Source organism: Aquarana catesbeiana, linkage group LG04 (genome assembly GCF_042186555.1).
Source record: "Aquarana catesbeiana isolate 2022-GZ linkage group LG04, ASM4218655v1, whole genome shotgun sequence".
NCBI classification, from domain to species: Eukaryota; Metazoa; Chordata; class Amphibia; order Anura; family Ranidae; genus Aquarana; species Aquarana catesbeiana.
This window is the reverse complement of record NC_133327.1, coordinates 117800685-117815573: the sequence shown is the minus strand read 5'-3', so window position 1 is coordinate 117815573 and position 14889 is coordinate 117800685. Positions and strand designations below refer to the sequence as shown.

The 14889-nt window shown below is 44.1% G+C and overlaps 1 protein-coding gene across 5 annotated transcripts in view; it reads right to left on the bottom strand.

The window, feature by feature from the left end:
- Positions 1-14039, bottom strand: part of NCK1 (NCK adaptor protein 1) — a 165408-nt gene extending 151369 nt beyond the window's left edge. For 3 of the 5 annotated variants that reach the window (XM_073625494.1, XM_073625493.1, XM_073625490.1), the window contains exon 1: positions 13661-14039. The gene's annotated coding sequence lies outside the window, so the exon portion shown is untranslated. The remainder of the gene's footprint in view (positions 1-13660) is intronic. The other 2 variants (XM_073625489.1, XM_073625492.1) reach the window with 1 other exon arrangement.
- Between the last annotated feature and the right edge of the window lie 850 nt (positions 14040-14889).

Here is a 14889-nt window from a genome sequence, read left to right as displayed (position 1 = left end):
TCTTGTTAAAATGTCAGGTTAAGTGAGCACACCCTCTTATAACTAGGGATGTAGCTGAGTTCAGAATAAAGAAATCACATTCAAACAATAGCAAATAGAAGTCAGTACACAACTGCCATCATTTAAAGTGCCTCTGATTAATCCCAAATAAAGTCAGCTGTTCTAGTAGGTCTTTCCTGACCTTTTCTTAGTCACATCCTACAGCAAAAGCCATGGTCCGCAGAGAGCTTCCCAAGCATCAGAGGGATCTCATTATTAAAAGATATCAATCAGGAGAAGAGTACAAAAGAATTTCCAAGGCATTTAGATATACCATGGAACACAGTGAAGACAGTCATCATCAAGTGGAAAAAATATGGCACAACAGTGACATTACCAAGAACTGGACATCCTTCCAAAATTGATGAAAAGGCAAGAAGAAAAATGGTCAGGGAGGCTGCCAAGAGGCCTACAGCAACATTAACCCCTTCCCGACCAGCCGCTGCAGTTGTACTGCATCAGGTTGGCTCCCCTGGGCAAACTGATGTAGCTGTACGTCGGTTCGCCTTTTGACCACTGGGGGGGGGGGGGGGAATGACTGCCGGGCACCCGCAATCACTCCACACAGAGACAGAACAGAGATCTGTCCATGTAAACAGACAGATCTCCGTGCTCTCAAGAGTGAGGAGAGCGATCTGTTGTTCATGCCAAGTATGAACAACCATCAGTCTCCTCACCCAATCAGTCCCCTTCCCCCACAGTTAGAATCACTCCCTAGGGAACACAGTTAACCCCTTGATCACCCCCTAGTGTTAACCCCGTCCCTGCCAGTGACATTTACACAGCAATCCAGTGCTATAAAAATGCACTGATAGCTGTATAAATGCCAATGGTCCCAAATATGTGTCAAGTGTCCAATCTGTCCACCATAATGTCGCAATCCCGTTAAAAAAAAAAAAAAAAAAAAAAAAAAAAATCGCTGATCACCGCCATTACTAGTAAAAAAAAAATAATTTAAAAATGCCATAAATCTTTCCCCTATTTTGTAGATGCTATAGCTTTTGCGCAAAGCAATCAATATACGCTTATTGCGATTATTACCAAAAATATGTAGAAGAATACATTTTGGTCTAAACTGAGGAAAAAAAAATATCTTTTTAAAAAAGAATTGGGGATATTTATTATAGCAAAAAGTACAAAATATTGTGTTTTTCTCAAAATTGTCACTTTTTTTTTTATTATAGCGCAAAAAATAAAAACCGCAGAGATGATCAAATGCCACCAAAAGAAAGCTCTATTTGTGGGGAACAAAAAGACGTTAATTTTGTTTAAAGTACATTGTCGCGCGACTGCGCAATTGTCAGTTAAAGCGATGCAGTGCCGTATCGCAAAAAAAAAAATGGCCTGTCATTAAGCAAGCCAAATCTCCCGGGGCTGAATTGGTTAAAGGAGTTTGCAGGAATATCTGGCAAGTACTGGCTGTGTGGTACATGTGACAACAATCTCCCATATTCTTCATATGTCTGGACTATGGGGTAGAGTGGCAAGACGGAAGCCCTTTCTTATGAATAAAAACATCCAAGCCCAGCTAAATTTTGCAAAAACACATCTAAAGTCTCCCAGAAGCACCCGGGAAAAGGTGTTATGGTTTGATGAAACCAAAGTTGAACTTTTTGGCCATAATTCCAAAAGATATGTTTGGCGCAAAAACAACACTGCACATCACCAAAAGAACACCATACCCACAGTGAAGCATGGTGGTGGTAGCATCATGCTTTGGGTCTGTTTTTCTTCAGCTGGAACAGGGGCCTTAGTCAAGGTAGAGGGAATTATGTACAGTTCTAAATACTAATCAATGGCACAAAACCTTTCAGGCTTCTGCTAGAAAGCTGAACATGAAGAGGAGCTGCATCGTTCAGCATGACAACAACCCAAAGCATACATCCAAATCAACAGAGGAATGGATTCACCGGAAGAAGATTAAAGTTTTGGAATGGCCCAGCCAGAGCCCAGACCTGAATCCCATTGAAAATCTGTGGGGTGAGCTGAAGAGGGCTGTGCACAGGAGAGGCCCTCACAATCTGACAGATTTGGAGCGTTTTTGTAAAGAAGAGTGGGCAAGATGTGCCATGCTGATAGACTCGTACACAAAAAGAGTACTGTAATAAAATCAAAAGGTGCTTCAACAAAGTATTACTTTAAGGGTGTGCACACTCATGCAACCATATTATTTTAATATTATTTTATTTTTTTTATTTTTACTTCCCTTCATCTAAAAGATTTCTGTTTATTGTTCAATTTAGTTGTACAGTTAAAGTGGTTGTAAACCCTTACAACACACTTTTTGCTACAGGTAAGCCTATAATAAGGCTTACCTGTAGCTACCCTGGATATCTCCTAAACCTGAATGGTTTAGATATCCCCTACATTTGCATGTGCCGGCGTCATTGGCACATGCGCACTGAAGCAAAGGCACATGCGTGCCGATGCTTCAGTGAGTGTGCCATTACGAGCGGCTCCCGCACACATGCACAGGAGTGACGGTTTTTTTTCGTCCTAGGGTTTACAACCACTTAAATTGGTCACATTAAAAGGTGGAAAAAGTTCTATTTTATTTATCTTTGTCTCATTTTTTTACATCACAGAAACCCGACATTTTACCAGGGGTATGTAGACTTTTTAGATCCCTGACATGCCAAGTAAAGTTACTGAAATGTTCACTTTAACCGGTTCCCGACCGGCTCCTGTAGATATACGTCAGCAGAATGGCACGGCTGCGCAAAGTAACGTACGCGGTCATTTCCTTTGAATTTGCCGCCGTGTGCGCCTGCCGCGATCTCCGTTGTAAACAGCATCTCCCAGGTCTGCCTAGTGACAAGTGTCACTCGATCTCTGCTCCCTGTCATCGGAGCAGAGATCAGTGACGTCACACATACAGCCCATCCCCTACAGTTAGTAATCACTCCCTAGGACATACTTAACCCCTCCCCGCCCCCTAGTGGTTAACCCCTTCACTGCCAGTGTCCTTTACATAAAAATCACTGATCGCCGCCAAAACTAGTAAAAAAAAAAAATTATTAATAAAAATGCCATAAAACTATCCCCCATTTTGTAAACGCTATAACTTTTGCGCAAACCAATCAATAAATGCTTATTGCGATTTTTTTTACCAAAAATATGTAGAAGAATACGTATCAGCCTAAACTGAGGAAAAAAATGTTTTTTAATATATTTTTTGGGGATATTTATTATAGCAAAAAGTAAAAAATAATGCGTTTTTTTCAAAATTGTCGCTCTTATTTTGTTTATAGCACACAAAAAAAAAATCGCAGAGGTGATCAAATACCACCAAAAGAAAGCTCTAATTGTGGGGAAAAAAGGACGTCAATTTTGTTTCGGAGCCACGTCGCACGACCGCGCAATTGTCAGTTAAAGCGACGCAGTGCTGAACCGCAAAAAGGGCTCTGGTCAGGAAGGGGGTAAATCCTTCTGGGGCTGAAGTGGTTAAAGATCACTGATAAATCATGTAGATTTAAAGAGGAAGTAAACCCCGACGGGTTTTAGTTCCTCTTTTTTCCCCTGCAAAGTATAAGCATAATGGGCTAGTATGCATCGCAACCAGTCCATTATGGTACACTTACTTGCAAATGAAACCTGCGATGTCCCCGCTGGTGGCCGCGTCCATCTTCACCCCTCTTCCTTCCGGGGCCGTGGACTCCGGCTCTGTGACTGGTCAGAGTGGCGGGGGCAGACTGTCATGGCATGGGCCCTTTAGAAACGGCACGATCGTGCCCTTTCTTCAGTGCGCATGAGCCGATGGCGCAAGCGTGTATGGTAAATATCTCCTAAACCGCGCAGGTTTAGGAGATATTTCCAGTACCTAACAAGGCAAGCCTTATTATAGACTTACCTGTAGGGAAAAGTGGTGTGTAAGGGTTTACAACCACTTTAATGCCTACTTAAAGCATTTGCATTGCATAATCTTTTTTTTTTTCCCCCATTAGCAATATTCCTTTGACCTTGCTAGGGAATTTAACCAGGAAGATCAGTTGACTAGCACAGCCACAGTTCCCCCTCCCCCTTACTATGTCATAAACCTCCATCCTCTTCTGGGAGTGTCCAATTACTGGCGCAGCTCACCCACCACCTCACATGTAACTGTTGAGGAAGGAAGGAAGGGAAATACTTAGTGCAGATTGTGTGACAGCTTTGGGTCTGCCGAGGCCGCTGACATCACAGCCAAGATAAAAGCGACCAGCAGCAGTCTGAGGACCACACATGAGAGGCCTTTTCAGGCAAAAAACAGGAAAAAATACTTTAAGGCTTCATATACACTAGCCTACATTTACAGCCGTGAAAAAATGCAGCAAAATCCTGTTTTTGCTGCGTTCCGGGTTTTCCTGCGGCCAGCGGATTTCTATCCTGAACGAGATTCTTCTGCTGAAAGCCTGTGTGTACATGGACATATAGGCTTTCATGGAGTTGAGTTAAGGATCTTTGGCAAAAAAACAAACCACCATGAGCTCCTGTACATGAAACCTAAAAACATATAAATCTTAAAAGGGAAGACTGAATTCAGACACCCACCAAAACACTTGCTTTTACCTTATTCCTAAGTTCTTTACTGTGTGGCCCTGCCTGACCCAACACAACCTAGGCAAAAGAAGTTCCAGCTATATCCACCTACTGTTCAAGCACACCCATTCATTCCTATGGCTGCCAATAGCCATCAATTGGGAGTACAGCCCATAGCCAACCAAAGGAGTAGGGCTCCAACCACAGGAACGAACTGGGTAGGTGACATGCACGAGCAGTAAGAGGAGGACTGGGCCATCTTTCTACAAAAGGTAGGTATTTGGTTACCACTCAGGAAGGTTGATGGAACATACAAAGGACAGACTCACTAAAAGTCTTCTGGCTGTAGACGTGACTTCCCATAGATTCCTCCCTCATGTCCCAGTACTCACGTACTGATATGAGTGTCATTCTGCAGCATTCTCCTGTGAGCCCAGACCACTGTAATGACACTTTCCCACAAAGGATGACCATGGTGACCTGGGCTCAAGAGAGTGGGTAAAATGATGCTGGGGGTCATTCACACAGGAAGAAAAATGGTGCTGGGCCACAGAGTAGAGAGTCTGCAGGGGTACATGCACAGAAAGAAGGCAAGGATTTTTTAGGGGTTTTTTTTGTTTGTTTTTTAAACTATTTACTGTCATAGTTAAAAATATTCTCTCTCTCATATTAAAAAAAAAAAATTATATATATATATATATATATATATATATATATATATATATATATATATATATATATCAAACACATACACACATCTTAGAAGATACTGTTGATGTACTTAGCAGAAAAAGAACCGGGGAAATCTATCCCTGGAACATGACAACTGTCACAAGCAACCCAAGGCTTAGCAGCTTGGAACTCAACAGGGGACTTCCTAGATGGCCATATGCCTGTCTATTTTTTTACGAGTTTAGATACACTATGGCGCAATATGCTGTGTCACATTTTGTTGTTTCTAAGGTTACCTCAGGTCAAAAGTTCAAAGTAGTTAAGGTGAAATTTCAAAAAAATTGCAATGGTTTTGCAGATTTTCCATATGCTACCACACAAACTGCCACATATAAGAGTACACATTAAACAATTAAAACCATGCATATGATAAAAAAAAAAAAAAAGTTGTGAATTTTATCTTCAGTGAAAACTGCAAATCAATACAATCACATCCAAAAACACAGGTAGCTAATTTTACAGGCGAATCTTGACTTTCGCAGTAAAATTTAGGATTGGTCATCAATATGAAAGACAATCTGTACACTGGCAGCTCCTAAATTGAGTTTAGGAGTTTTTGGCGTTTTTTGGCTGCTGCCAGACTCATTTACCTTATAGACCGCTCAGTGTCTGCTACCCCTCTCTGCCAATCCCTCCACTGGCTGCCACTCGCCTAACGAATTAAATTCAAAATACTAACAATAAGTTACAAAGCCATCCACAACTCTGCCCCAGCTACATCACTAACCTAGTCTCAAAATACCAACCTAATCGCCATCTCCATTCCTCCCAGGACCTCCTGCTCTTTAGCTCCCTCATCACCTCCTCCCATATCTGCCTCCAGGACTTCTCCCGAGCCTCGCCCATCCTCTGGAATTCCCTACCCCAATCTGTCAGACTGTCTCCAAATTTATTCACTTTTAGGCAATCCCTGACAACTTTCCTCTTCAGAGAAGCCTATCCTGCCTCCATCTAACAACTGCACTATGTTCTCCATTAGCTCATCCCCCACAGCTATTACCCTTTTGTATAACTTGACCCTCTCTCCTAGATTGTAAGCTCTAACAAGCAGGGCCCTCTGATTCCTCCTTTATTGAATTGTATTGTACTTGTGCTGTCCTCCCTAATGTTGTAAAGCACTGCGTAAACTGTCGGCGCTATATAAATCCTGAACAATAATAATAATAATATTATTAATAATAGTAATAATAATAATAATAGTAATAATAATAATAATAATAATAATAATAATAATAATAATAATAATAATAATGTATCATTTAGGAGCTGCTGCAGTAGGGTAGGTTCAACCTTCCCCTCCTGAAAGTGGAAGAATCGCGTTCAGGATAGGACCGTTTTGACCGCCGGCTGCAAAACACAGCAAATTGCCATAAAAATGCAGTGCAATTTTGCCATGTTTTGCGTTTTTCCATGGCCGGGCGTCAGAGTAGTTTAAGTGTACATGAAGCCTTACTGACCAATGAGAAGATGCAGAAGGAAACAAACCAGCCCTAGTCTAGGACGGTAGGTTTTACAATTTTTGCGCCAAGATTTGAAACTCCAAAAGTGCCCAAAAAAGACTTTCAAGGAACCGACAAGTGTGCTGTAAAGAGGACGTAAACTCCCCTGGTGTTTTTGTACCTAGTTTCATTTACAAAAAAAAAAAAATCCCAAATTTTGGGTTGTCCCCTCAAAAGGTAATAGAGGGGAAATCTTCCAATGGGGACACTAGTTCTGATGACCTGGGGGTCCCTAAGATATTCCCTTAATTTGCAGGGATTTCCTCTCACTTCCTGTTTGGCAATGGGACACAAATGGTGGAAAAAAATAAAATCTGACCGAGGTTATAACCCCCCCCCATCCAAAATGAAAAACAAATGTGCCTATAGTTGTACTTTAAGGTGGTGCTAAATGTACTAGCATTTACACGAGTACTAAAACCGATACTTTCGATTCACATATGCGTGGGCCGATTTGCACTGCGATTTCAAAGCCCGGTCCGGTGCGATTTCTTTCAGTGGTTAAGGGAATTCCAATGCGCATTGTAGCATATAAAATTAGAAATCGCACCTGAATTGTACTGAAATCGCACAGGACTTTTTGAAATCGCACTGCGGCTGAGCCGCACACGTTAACAAGCTGCATCAGCGAGCCTCTCTACTCAGTCTTAAAATGATAAACATTTCATACTTACCTGCTCCGTGCAATGGTATTGCGCAGAGCGACCCAAATCTTTCTTTTCTGGGGTCCCTTGCTGGCGCTCCAGCTACCTCCTGAGCTGGGCTCTGTATGTCCATCAACAGACACAGTGCGGCTTAACCCCGCCCCCACCTCTCACCTTACAGGCTGGGATTGACAGCAGCAGGAGTCAACGGCTCTGTCCAGTGAGGAATAAGTGCGGAGAGAGCTGCTGCTGTTGGCACAGCGCTGGATTGAGATTCGGCTCAGGTAAATTAAAAGGTGGGACACCATGGATAAAAAAAAAAAAAAAATGATTTTTTTTTTTTTTTTTTATCAAATTTATTTTAATAAGTGCTTTTAGAGTAAAAATCTATCAAACGAAAGTTCACTATTTAAGATACATTAATAATTTAGTTGAAATGAACAGCATGAAATGGAGCTTAGTTATGTAGCATGAGGCTGTATATTCTGCAATATTTACATTTTTAGTAAACTCATTCAATGAATCCAAGTTCTGCAAGCTGAGATAACATGCACTGCATTGATCCATTCACACAATGTCACAGTAACCATGAGATAAAACAAAGTTCAGGAATATTACTTTTTCCCATTGTTTTGCAAATCTATGTACACTACAAACCGTATGATTGAATCGGTTCCGATATTACTAACCTGACAGCTTATTATTCTAAGTAGGAAACCTTCATTTTGTTTGCAAATATTAAAGATTTGAACTACCAGCAAGAATGAGTCCTTACATTTAAAAAGAGCACCTGTCATTTCAGATCCATCATGGCAGTGCCTGTTAAAGGCTGCCGCCACATGCCTCACCTTGTTGTGTCACTGCCACATCACCAGCCGTCCAATTAAAGTGAATGGGACTATTAGTGAGTCAACAGCGGATCAGAGGAGGAGCCGCTGTGGGACATATGACAGTTGCTCTTTAACCACTTAAGGACAAGCCACGGCAGTTGTACTGCCGCAGGTTGTGGCACTCCTGTGCGAATTGCATGCACGGCGGCTTGTGCAGGTGCGCTCTTGTGCCCGTTGCACACTTGCGGGAGCGTGCCCGTGGGTTGGGCGGACTCTATGCCCACCGGCGACCTGTGATCGCCTAGTACAGAGGAAGGATGAGGATCTGCCTTTGTAAACAAGGTGGACCCCCATTCTGACAGATGACATGACAGATCTACTGTTCCCAGTCATCGCATAGGGCAGCATGAATCAACGGCGGGTGACATGCGATGCGAGAACCCGTACTAGAATCGCGCAGGTTCTCGCATATGTGTGACCCAAGCCTAAAGGGTATTAGAACCTAAAAAGGAAAATGTTATTTTCTATAAACTATAAAACTTTAGACAACAACCAGAGTAAAAAAAAAATGTAAGTTATTTCATGTCTCGAGCGGTTTCCTGCCTCTAGGGGAAACAATGCTATACTCTTCCTCTTCTGAGTATAGTAAGGGCAGTCAACTCTTGTGAAATTATGCAGGAATTAGGGAGAGGAACATTACTACTCTCACAGGGCACAAAAATCACAATTTAGAATCTTTGTCAACAAATGGAAACACTTACAGACAACATTACAAGTCTGGTATGTAGGCTACGTGACTGATGTGTGTGTTATGTAGTTTAAACCATGCACAAGAACAAGATCGACCTGCAATGCTGCCTCAATTGTCGATATGAACACAACATTCATACAAACCGGTACTCAGCACGGCACTACACAGGTAACTGTTGACAAGAACCACAACTCTGTAGCAATTAGCTACCGTCTATCATTTTTAATGACACAGCTTGTAGTCCTGATCAGCCGCTAAGAGCATGTCAATTGTAGAAGTTAGTAACATAAATGGATGTCATTAATCACAACAAACAGCAACAGAGGCTTCAGCTTCTTCAATGGCAAGTTCAGGCAACAGAAAATCACCAGTGTGGTTAACCTTGTATCTCCCCACTTTTTTTTTCTCCTGTCCCCAAAGGAACAAAGTGCATGTAGTCCATTGTACCAGGTTTCTAATTTGTCCTCCACACTACTTCTGACCATGCATCTATCAATGAGAAGAATAAGAACTAGGACTGACAATGCTTGCCTCAAGAATCAGGCGCTTCCCTGAAGCAAGTACCAGCACTAGGTATGCAGTGGGAGGGTGCGTCAGATCCCTTGTTCCACCCCCTCTTTTTATTGGTTGCTAGGAGACAGGAAGCTGGCAGCACCATAGTGACCAATGATTATGTGATTCCCAGCCACCAAATTCCTAGCAACACATGAAAAGACAAAAGGGAGCAGTGCAGGGGGAACTGGGTGGGAGCCCTCTAGCCAAGACGTGCTCACTATACAGAGGGCGATGGCATCTGAGTTTAAGGTTAATAATGCCCCCAAATTGGGTTTCTATCAAAAGGATGGGCAGAGAAGCTGGAAATAAAAGAATAAAGAGATTTTCTTAACACTTCAATATTTCTTCATTAGGGACATTAAAGCAGAGCTCCACCCAAAAGCGGACACTTCGCTTGTTTGCTGTCCCCCCCTCCACTGCCACATTTGGCACCTTTCAGGGCGAGGGGGAGTGGGTACCTGTTTTTGACAAGTACCCGTCCCCACTGCGAGGTCCCACAGAAGTTTGGCCTCCCTCCTCCGGGCCATTCACAAAGTGCAGCGCTTCACTGCCGGTTCATCTTACAAAGAATGGTGGCGGCAGCACCCGAGAGCCAGTTGAAAAAAAAAAAAAAGCCTGGGGTGCCAACATTGCAGGACCACTGGACAGGTAAGTGTCCTAATATTAAAAGTCAGCAGCTACAGTACTTGTAGCTGCTAACTTTCAATTTTTTGGGGGAGACTTGAGCTCCTCTTTAGAGCAAAGCTCCAGCCCCCCCCACCAAACCATTAAAAGTCAGCAGCTACAAAATACTGTAGCTGCTGACTTTTATTAGGACACTTACCTGTCCAGTGATCCAGCGATGGCAGCACACGAGCCAATTCTTCAATCGACTTTGGGTGCAGGTGCCTGTATTGTAAGTAGGGGAAACTAGCCGGTTGCCTACTGCACATGCGTGAGTTACTCTGCATTTTGTGAATAGTCCCGCAGTCTTCTGGGACCTGCAAGTGTCCCAGAAGGCTGTGGGGGGGGGGGGCAAATATGCTCATAGATCGCCGCGGCCATCTGAGCCGGAAGTGGGAGCGGGTACCTGTAAAAACCAGGTACCCACTTCCCCCAAAAAAAGTGCGGCAGTGGAGGGTGGGTGGGTGCAAACAAGCGGCACTTGCCCTTATGGATGGAGCTCTGCTTCAAAGTGTAATTCCAGCCCAACACTAAGGAAAGCTGGAGCTGCAAGATCACATGACCGGAACAGAGCGGACTGGAAAAGGTATGTATACACATTTTTTTTTTAAACAGGTTAGGCAGGATATGTAGCAGGAAAGGGGTAGAAACATTTTTAAGCATAGTTAGTCTAAAGTTTTTAATTCCACCTAAATACAATCTACTTTTTACTGCGAAAGGGGAATGAGGCCAAACGCACACACAAACCCTATACACACTTTGCCAATATCCCTGCCTACATACAAGTGCCAACATTCTCAAATCCTTTCCAGGGATATCATGCTGCTGAAGTGATTTTAGGCATAAAGCAGTGAAAGTGGCGAGGCCCATTCATATTTTGTGTTTGGTGCTTTTTATTTGCTGGATACAATTTCCAATAAAATCATTGGAAGAGCATCAAGTGGCATACAATGCACATTGATGTGTGTTTTCATGCATTTCCACTGATCTCCAAGGAACAAGCACCGGACAAAACCACAACGGTGTGATTCCAGCCCTAGGATTATTCATTGAGGAAGAGTGAAGAGCAAAGTAGAGGAACAACCACAACACACACGATAGATAGATAGATAGAGAGATAGATAGACTGATCAGCCATAATTTTATGACCACTGACAGGTAAAGTGAATAACACTGATTATCTTGTTGTAATGGCATCTGAAAGTTGGTGGGGTATATTAGGTAGCAAGTAAACATGTTGTCCCTGAAGTTCAAAGGTTGAAAGAAGAAAAAATTGCCATTGTTGTTTTATTGTGTATGGGGCTATGCAGCCAGAGACTGGTCAGGGTGCCCATGCAGACCCGTGTCCACAGCCAAAAGCGCATACAATGGGCACGTGAGCATCAGAACTGGACCACAGAGCAATGGAAGACGGTGGCTTGGTCTGATAAAACACATTTTCTTTTACATCATGTGCATGGCCAGGTGTGTGTGTGTGTGCACCACTTACCTGGGAAAGAAATGGCACCAGGAAGTACTATGGGAAGAAGGCAAGCCAGCAGAGGCCGTGTAATGCTTTAAGCAATGTTCTTCCATGAATGTGAATGTTACTTTGACACGTACCACCTGCCTAAACATGACTGAGCAAGCACATTGAAATGATATTCCCTGATGGCAGTGACCTCTTTCAGCAGGATAACGTGGTCTGCCATACTGCAAAGATGGTTCCAAGAATGATTCGAGGAACACAACAAGTTTGAGGTGTTGACTTGGCCTCCAAATTCTCCAGATCTCAATCCATCAAGCAACTATTGGTCGTGCGGAACCAACAAGTCCGATCTACGGAGACGTTTTTACCTCGCAGCTTACAGGACCTAAAGGATCTGCTAATGACAGCTTGGTGTCAGATACCACAGCATACCTTCAGAGGTCTAGTGGAGTCCATGTCTGGACACGGGTCAGGGCTGTTTTGGTGGCAAAAGTGGAACCTACTCAATTTTAGATGGATGGTCATAAAGCTGTATGTGTGTTATTATTATTATTTACTACACAGACACTTCGGTTTACTAAAAACATAGCAGTGGCAATTAAACCCCCAACTGGTTACATCACTCCATCTTGCCCTCCAAGGCTGTATGTGGCCAATTATAACCTACCACTTGAGAAGAAAACGATATTATTTTATCAGTAAAAATCAAGTTATTGTACCTGTATAAGGCCCCTTCCATACTTGTTTTAGCGGTGCTTTAGCGCCACCCGCTAGCGGGGTGCTTTTAACCCCAAAGAAGGGGTAAAAAGCTCCAGTGTTGCGGCACTTACCGGAGCACTGCCCATTCATTGCACTGGGTAGGGGCGTTTCGGGAGCGCACCGCCCGGGTGTGAAAGCACCCATTGCAATGAATGGGAGGCAGCTTTCAGGCGCTATTTCTAGCGCTAAAACGCCTGAAAACTGCCTCAGTGTGAAAGGGGTCTAAAAGGTAAGCTGGGTAAAGAGGCAGATAGGGGAGATCCTATGACACAGCCTGCCTTGGGGTCTCATTCACATCTACACAACATGACGCATTGTATTCACACCTTTGTCATGTGACAACATGGGGCATCCACTTCACCTGAATAGGCCTGTCCTACTACGGCAACAAAGAAGTCCTGGCACCTTTTATATACTGGCCATCATTAGGAAATAATCCAGCTGTACATTTCTGGAACACAAAGGTGTGAACAGGGCCTTACTGTACACCAGGAACAGCTGTCACCCAATCAAATCATGTATTGTATACAGACCAATCAGTTTTTAGCTTGAGCTTGTTCAGTTAAGAATGACAGAATCTGATTGGTTGCTATGCACAACTTCTCCACTTCTGATAAGACCTCCCCTCCCATTATTTATACCATACAAGCACAGACTATGTACACACACAGTGAGGGAAATCTATCCTATCTGGGAGCAGCTGTAAATGCCAACCTATCAGCTCCCAGCTTTCAATTGTATGCAGACTACAGTACAGACCAATCAGCTTCTAGCTTGAGCTTGCTCAGTTAATAACACAATCTGATTGGTTGCTATGCACAACTGCTCTGCTTCTGATACCACCCACCACCCCATTGTTCATACAATACAAGCACAGACTATGTACATACACACACACAGTAAGGGAAATCTGTCCAATCTGGGAGCAGCTATACATGCCAACCAATCAGCTCCCAGTTTTCAATCCCAAAACCTAACTGATGAAGCAGAAGATAGAATCTGATTGGTTGCTATGCCCATTCTCCCCTGGCTCTGTATATGTCACACACACACAGACAGATCTATAGACTGTGCTTGGTAGGCAGTGTCTCCTGTAGTGAGGGGCTCCTGCCCTGTCAGCCCCGCAGGCCTCACGCACAGCATTGTGGGAGAGTCCCCCCTCCTGTGCCAGGCTCTATATGGAATAGGTAGGTTGGAGCACTCACCTGCAGGCTCCCCCGGGCTCCGTCCTGTGTGTCCTCGCCGCCTCCAGCGCTCCCTCCTCAGCCACACACCGCCCGGAGCGCCCAGCTCAACTGACCACAGACAGCCCGATCAGCCTCGCCCCGCCCACCCCCGGCAAGCGCAGCCACTGGACACGCCCAACCAGCGATTCAATCACCACGCCTTAGATTCAGCCACGCCTCTCGGTATAGCCACGCCCGCTCTGCTCCTTCTTCAAAGACTGCGATGGCGCTCTCGTCGCTTCTGCTTAGATAAGTGCGGCTCTGAGGAGCGGCCAGTGATTGGGTACATGACGGCCGCTACGCTGGGTGCTGTCTGTCACTACAGTCACTGGAATGTCAGTCGTGCCTTGGTGATGACGTTGCACGGCTTGTACCGCCCCCCCCGAAGGCGGTCATTTAGGAAGGAATGCTGGGACGACGTCACCGCTCGCAGTGCGCATGCGTAGAATGTCAGAACTTGCTGCATGTGTGCTGTGGGGAGGGCATGCTGGGCTTTGTGGTATCCCTAAAGATGGAAGGCTTTGGTGGGATTCTGTGTGTTTTATTCTCAGAACTCTACTTGCTCTTCAGTATTTCCCAGGCAGGGGCTTACTTTTACCACTTCACTGGACACTTTCACCTCCTTCCTGCCCAGGCCAATGTTCAGCTGTTACGATTGGTTCACACTGGTGCGATATCGCATGTGATTCACGCTGCAGTGCAAGTCACATGCCGTGTCTGTGCGGTGCCATTTCAGCCATACAGATTGTATGGCCAAATCCGCATTCGGACCAAACTCACACGGGACCCTTTTTTTGGTCCGCACCAGAATTGGATCACACGGGTGTTCACACCCAATGCAATCCGATTCCTGTCCAAATTGACAGTTAGCACTGCGATATGCGAACCGGGAGTGTAATTAACTTTGTTTTCACACTCCCAGCGGTTCGCATAGGGCAGTATGAACTGCCTGCGAGTCTGGTGTGATGTGGGAACCTGCGGGGGATTCACAGGGTGGCAGCATCGCACCAATAAGAACCCAGCATCCGCTCTCTCACACTTGGAATGACGATTGCACGGTCATGCTACACTCTGCCCATATGACATTTTTATCATTTTTTTCACACAAATAGAGCTTTCTTTTGGTGGTATTTAAAAACTTCAAGACTAAGCCGATTTCTGACACTTGCTGATTACAAGTTAAAATCAGTATTTTTTGCTAGAAAATT